This window comes from Oryzias melastigma, linkage group LG14, assembly GCF_002922805.2.
Source record: "Oryzias melastigma strain HK-1 linkage group LG14, ASM292280v2, whole genome shotgun sequence".
NCBI lineage: Eukaryota > Metazoa > Chordata > Actinopteri > Beloniformes > Adrianichthyidae > Oryzias > Oryzias melastigma.
The window spans coordinates 25,046,450-25,053,561 of NC_050525.1; the positions used below are offsets into that span (position 1 = coordinate 25,046,450).

Consider the following 7,112-nt stretch of genomic DNA (forward strand, 5'->3'; position numbering starts at 1 on the left):
AAAGCATCGCCATCAGGGGGGGCATCACCAATCATTTTCAGAATCCTTTTGATTTGATTCACAAGACGATTCGATTCTGATTCTTTTTGATCCTATATGGTCTAAATTCTATTTAATTCAATTTGAGATTACACACTTAGAAATACATTAATAATCTATATATATGTTTTGAAGATATTTATATTAATCATTCAGTGTTACATTGATTCTCAAACGGAGAAGCTCCAACAATTGTTCTGCCTCTCCTGGAGGATGTTTCAGTTTAGCCACTAGGTGGCGATTGCGCTATAGCCTTACACAAAATTCCAGAAGAAGAAGAAAGTATGAGCAAAAAACGGTGCGAAGTATGTCTACATCAACTGAGCGTTAGCATTAGCTGTCCTGTGGGTAATCCCATTATACGTTAGCATCAAGCTACCAGACTTAAGATCAATCTACTTTTATGGATCAATGATTGAACTATTAAGCTTAGATTGATTCCGAATGATTAATTGATTTTATCAACCCAGTCCTATTTATCACTCAGATGCTAGTCCTGCAGTAGAGGGTAAAGATTGCCGTAAAAAACATTTTAAACTGTCCTCTGAAAAGTGCAACTTATACGCCAGAGCGACTTACATATGTTTTTTTCTTCTTTATTATATATATTTTCCCCTCGGACTTATGCTGTGATGCAATTTATACTCCGGAAAACCTGCTAAATTTAAAAATCTAAGCCTGCGTGGGATTCTTTTCCCATCTTAAAGGGCCTATTTCATTCAAAAACAACTTTTTTGAGCTTTTAAGAGTATTATAATGTTTTGCTCCGTTCATTGCTTCCATTCCACTAAAACAATGAGCTCTGAGCGCCAGTCCATATATTCATATGAATGAATGTGAGAGAACAGCCCCTTCCAAGAAGAGTCTGCACTGCTGGCTCTGCCCCCTGGCCAAAACACACACCCACTTTCTCCGCGGAGCTAGCGGTGTTGGGCAAAACGCTTTCATTTTAGCTTTTTTTTTTCATTTTAATTTTTTGAGGGTGAAACACAGACACGCTGCTGAGGCCGATTCTAGGTGGACGTCCTGAAATGGGTGGTACCCACAAGGAGTGAGAGGCGGAGTCTCAGAGATTGAGTCACCTTACTTTTAGGTAGGAAAAAGAACTTGAGAAAATAACTTATACTTCATAAAAAATTTGCTTTTTAGTGTTCTAAAGGTAATATATGATCATTTATATGGATCTAGTTTACTCTGAAAGGCTAATAGCATGATAGAGGCCCTTTAAAGAAAATGTTTCATCTCATTTCTTGTGATTTCAACAGTTTATATAAAAAAATGACAATCCTTAATCCTTATTAAGGTCTCCGATTTATTCCTAACTAATCTACTAAAACAACGTTTCAGTAATGATCAGCGTACCAAACTTTTTAATCCTCCGAAACCCGGATGCTGTTTCTATGACTATTTCGTTTGTGTTTATCAGCTGACAAAATTTTTAATTTAAGCCTGAAAAATGGATTCAGTGAACGAGTGTTTTAAAGCAAAGCCCGTGCAGGTCACCCTTTATCATTTGGAAACTTTCATTTTAATCAAAAAGAGATTGGAAGTTAAGTTCTGTGACCTGTGTTGCCGAGCAACACGCTGCCTGAGTGACATTCCAAGATACTTCTTTACTTCTCTTCTTATTCACCTTGCTGGGTGCACAATAGTTCCTCCTTGTCCTCTTAAATGGTTTGTCAGTTTATCACATTTTGCTGTGTTGATTTTTGAAATGTTTTACATTTTTTTCACTTTCAATCACCAGATCTCGTTCATTTTTTCAACTTCTTGGTCATTCTACAACAACGATGCACTGTCTGTTCTCAATCATCTTTAAAGTATTTGTGGCTCAAATGACCCAACGATGGACAAAGTGTTCTTTTTATCCAGAATTATAACACTGGCTCACACGGACAAACCATAACACTTTTTATTGAACACCTAGGACAAAAAAAAAAAAAAAACATCTGTAATTCAAATGTATAAAGGCTGCTTGAAATCTATAAATATGAACGGTTTCACCTCTAATGAAACCATGTGTGTTCACATTGAAATGTGAGAAAAATAAAAATATGTTTGGACTAAAAGATGAATCTCTTCCTTTATGTCATCTGCTTATAAACAAGCAGTGGAGAGGAACATTGAGCTCTTAAGATGTGAAGTAAGCGCGATACAGACAATTAGTCAATAACACTCCCAAAAGTAAGCAGGCAGTGATGGATGACGAGAGGAACAGACCGGCAGAACAGTGAGAGTCTCATCAGCAGATCTTTTCCAATGACAGGACTTACGTAGAAATGAACAACATAGAAATAGTTTTAAAAAAGACTAATTTAGAACCATAAAGGCAGGCTGGAGTCCAGAGAAGAAGGCAATTTAATAGGACAATGACAGAAAATATATATATAATTTGATCAAACTGTTTTTCTCCCATTTCTCATTTGGAAATAAAGCTTTTCATTGTACTTATATGGTACTGATTCAACCAGTAAAAATACACAAAACCATTGACAGTAAATGAGAACAGGACTGAGAGACCCCTCCTCCCTGGCGTTCCAAACAGGAAGTACGGTGGCTCCAAGAAGGCATAAAACACAGGCTACGTCTGAATTCCTTCACTATCTCACAATCTAGAGCGTTTGCTCTATTTTAGTGCTGTTTGAATGTACACTTCAAAATCTAGTGCCCTAGAAATTTCCCAGAAGTCTTTGCGAAAAAATAAGTGCATTGATGCTCACTATGTTGGTAAATAAAGACCATAATGCATTGCGTTTGAACAATTATTGAGAAAAAATGTATAGAAATGTAATTTTGTTAAATAAACCATCAACGTTTTCATCATCAGAACACAGTGGATTCATAAATAGATGTCGTCAAATGTTTGTATTGATTAGATTTTCACTTTGTGAAATTGGTGACGTCATATCTGCCGTTTAGGAAAAAAGAAAAAAGTAGTGAGCGTGGTGTCGGAATTGCTTTTAGTCCAGGGGACTAGATAGCAGAGTTGGGACCAAGTCATTGTTTTGCAAGTCTCAAGTAAGTCTCAAGTCTTTGTCCTCAACTCTGAGTCAAGTCCCAAGTCAAGACCAACAAGTCCCTAGTCGTGTCACAAGTTAAGACCAGCATGTGCCAAGTCTAGTAGCAAGTTAAGACCAGCAAGTCCCAAGCCGAGTCACAAGTCAAGACCAACAAGTCCCAAGTTGAGTCACAAGTCAAGACCAACAAGCTCCAAGTCGAGTCACAAGTCAAGATCAGCAAGTCCCAAGTCGAGTCACAAGTCAAGACCAGCAAGTCCCAAGTCGAGTCACAAGTTTCCAGATTGGAAAATGAAAATAAAGAGTTGAAAAGTGAAAACAAAAATTGAAACAGAAAAAAAAAAGTTTTTAAATTGAAATTTTGAGTTTTGAAACAAAAAAAAACTGAAGATTTGAAGCTGAAAATAATGAAGTTTATGTCAGAATAGTGAAATTTTGCTGATATTTAATTTTTTTTTTTTTTTTTTTGGCCAAACACCAATATTCTTTTCAATTTGTTTTATTTGGGTTTTAAATAATATTGGCCCCAATTTAGCTCCATACCAGAGCGGTTGCTATGGAAATATTGACTCAGACTGCCTCAGACCAATCACTGCTTGATGGCATCAGGCTCCAACATGGCGGTGTCCGCACCGCTGCTTAGTTGACTTTATTTTGTTAAAGCTAAAAGTAATCAGTTTTCTATGGGTGACATCACACTCACTCAGTCCAGTTCTCATATACAGTCAGATGGAGAAAACATGTTTGCTTATTTTGACATTTTCACACATTTTCTTGTTCAAATTGGAGCTAAAATGAAGACATGTTACCGTCAAACTATCCACTCAAACAGAATTAAGACATTTAAGCTTTGAGGATCTGGTTGAATCAAGAGACAAAACTGTCTTCAATGCGACACAAGCAGATTTTCATTGATGTGTCTTGTCACAATAAACACCTCTGCACACACACCGTCACTGGAATATTACCTCAGCTGTGGCCAGACAGAACAAGATTTTAAGAAAACATCCAGTTTATCCTATAAAACAAAAGACAATCCAAAGCTTTTTTATAGACAGACGACAGAAATAAATCACAATTGACATTTGTATGGTTACTGCAAATGTATTAATGCTTTATTAATTCTCACACATTGAAATGTTGTCGGTCAGTTTTGATCATCTTCTGCAGGTTTTGATGAGCTGTACAGCTCAGCGAGGGACACACGTGTCAATGAAAAGAAACTGTGAGGACTTTGAGCAAAACCTCCACATGGATGGCTGTTTTTAAAAATGCCCGGAACAGACAAGCTTCTGCAATGTTGGATTTAAACTCAAATATTAGATTTCCTTCTATAATTGACATTCTACAACGTGTCAAAGCACAGAGCCTAAGAAGAGCTTTGATTCAACGAAGACAGAACGTTGAGGACCCACTCTGATAAAAACTGTGTTTTTAACCTCTTTTTATGCATTTTTCTGATGATGGAGGACATATATTAGGAAACTTAAGCTCAAAATAGCACTTCTGATCATTTTTTTTCTCAAAACATAGATGCATTTATTTGAAAATAAAATTGCCACATGGAAACACAGTCATTAAAAAAAAAAAACTTTCATTTTTACTAAAGAAAAACAAGTTTTTTGCACAATGGCAATGGGAAACTTTTTTCAAATTATATGAGTCACATGACCAACAACCCGATATCACACTTAGCTGTGCAATTACATAACTCATCTAAAGTTGAGCGTGTCATGTGAAATTATCGGATCCACAGTTCCTCTAAAATTGCGATTTTCCAAAATGTCTTCATCGACCAGAAGATTAAAGGGTAACCAAACCAGGAAGTTGGAGGCTGACTCCACCCACAACCGAAATTTGAAAATCCAGTCAGAGGGGCGGGGCTTGGGGGCAGGACTGATAACATTACTGGTGCTGCAGATCATGATGTCAGACTTCTGAAACTTACATGGTTTGAACAATCAAAAAATTTAACGCTAATAACTCAATTCAACCTGCAGGGGGCAGCACACAGGCAGTTTTGACTATATTTTGAAGAATTAAACAGTTTTATTTCAATTTGTCAGAAATATTTGACTCTGACAAAAGGACAGCACTTTTAAAGCCCCATTTATAGAGATCAACAGCCAAAAAAGGTTACTTTTGGGTTTGGTTACCCTTTAAAGAATAAAATTACTTTTTGAAACGCTTTAAAAATCTGAGAAAACATATATGAAGTATTTCAAAGCATAAATATACACTCACACATCTTTGAACTTAAACAAAAACATGTAATTTCTGATTCAATTTACATGTCTGGAGATCAAATCTACAAAAACTGAGAGAAAAGAATGATTATGCAATTTGTCCCTTGCCCCCCCATGTCCAAATGAAATCTTAAATAAAAAAGTTAAAAATAAAATGTAATAATTATTATTATCTATAGTGCATGTGCAGGTGAGCCACTGCCATGCCTGCTTTTCCTTGTGACTTTTGACCCTTTTGGCTTGCCGTACTGCCGTCCCCTGACGGTGCGTTCTTGTTACGGAGCATCTCCTCACTGATCTGAACTCAGACACGGAGATGTGTACTTTTATTCAGCTTTTCAAAATAGATAAACCTCATCTAAGTATCATCATGATGAGTTTGAGAAAGGTTTTTGACAGAAGCTCCTCCCACACGCGGCGTGAGCTTCAGGTTAACAGACTTTTGCAACTTTGACGCATGTTAAAACAAAGACGGTGTACAGTACATGAATTTGACGCCGATTGCGTTCAGTGTGGACAGACAGTTGGTTTTAATAATGTGGATTATCCCTGATCCGGAACACCCCAGAAAGTGAATTTTGAATTCACTACAACAGCTCTGCTAAAAATATGTTCTAGAAAAATAACTTTTTTTTGATCGGAGTGGGTCTTCAGCTGTCATTTTATGTTAATATAAATGTCTTTTTTTTTTTTAAATGTCTAGGATTTCTGCCTTAAAACCAAAACTCTCACATCTGCTTTAATGTCATTTTTTTCCACATGAAGCAGGAAAACAGCATGAAGTCCGAACCCTTTTTTTGTCATATTTATCAGAAGAATATTTCAGAAAAGGTTTCTCCTACTGGGAGCATTCTGCATTTTTTCTGCTTTTTTTTGTTTTTTTTTACCTGCACATTTACAAAAGAAAGAAAAAAAAAATCTAGATGTCTCTCAGCGTGTTCTGCTTCTGCACAAAGGGGACAGTTTAAAAAAAAAAAAAAAGGCTCAGTCGGCTACAGTAGCACATTAAAAACAGCCATACATGTGTGTTGCTGCACAGCCTCCACATCAATTAAACCCTCCTCTTTTATTTTTTTTGGTTCTCCTAATTGACCCCCTTCAGTTCGGTTTAACACCAAGCGTTTACTCTCTGGGTTTTAACAGTCATTTATGATGTTATGAATTCAGAATACAGACATTTTTTTTGTTAAAAGCTCCAGGGAAACAAAGAGCGCCAGAAAAAAGTCCGTCGACGTCGATATTCAGTTTCAGAAAGCCATTTCCGTCTCCAAAGGAAAAGAAAGAATTTATTTCAAACCTACATCGGTTACATGGAAACACACTGATATGCACTTACAAAAACATCTCAGGATAAAATAATTTCACATTCTTGAAAATGAATTTTTGTTTTTTTAATAGTGTTGAACAGCTCTTGTATTTTTTTTTCTTTAAACACATCTCCGCTTTCAGGTAAAAAGAGAATATGAACTGTCAAAATAACAGCTGATTTCTTGTTATACTTCTTTGAATGTCAATTTGAAAAGAGTATGTACACGGTATCACACAACATGATTAGCATTTATCTGCACACATCTCCAACCTGTCTGACAAGGCGGTTACATTATGCCTTTTGAAAAATGAGTATAATATTATGTGAAAAGTATGAAAGGAAAAAAAAAAAAACAAATGACCCCAAATCAACATTTCATTCTCCGTTCGTCATGTATCCAGAGATTAGGCACACAGCATCTTTAACACATTCATAATGCTCGACGGGGAGCTGGGAAGCAGCTGCATAGCACATTCATGAATACTGGATCATGCCTTTGTG

The 7,112-nt window shown here is 36.3% G+C and overlaps 1 protein-coding gene across 10 annotated transcripts in view; it reads right to left on the reverse strand.

The window, feature by feature from the left end:
• Positions 1-7,112, reverse strand: part of ncam1a (neural cell adhesion molecule 1a) — a 368,133-nt gene that overhangs the window by 22,126 nt on the left and 338,895 nt on the right. The gene's annotated exons all lie outside the window — the stretch shown is intronic.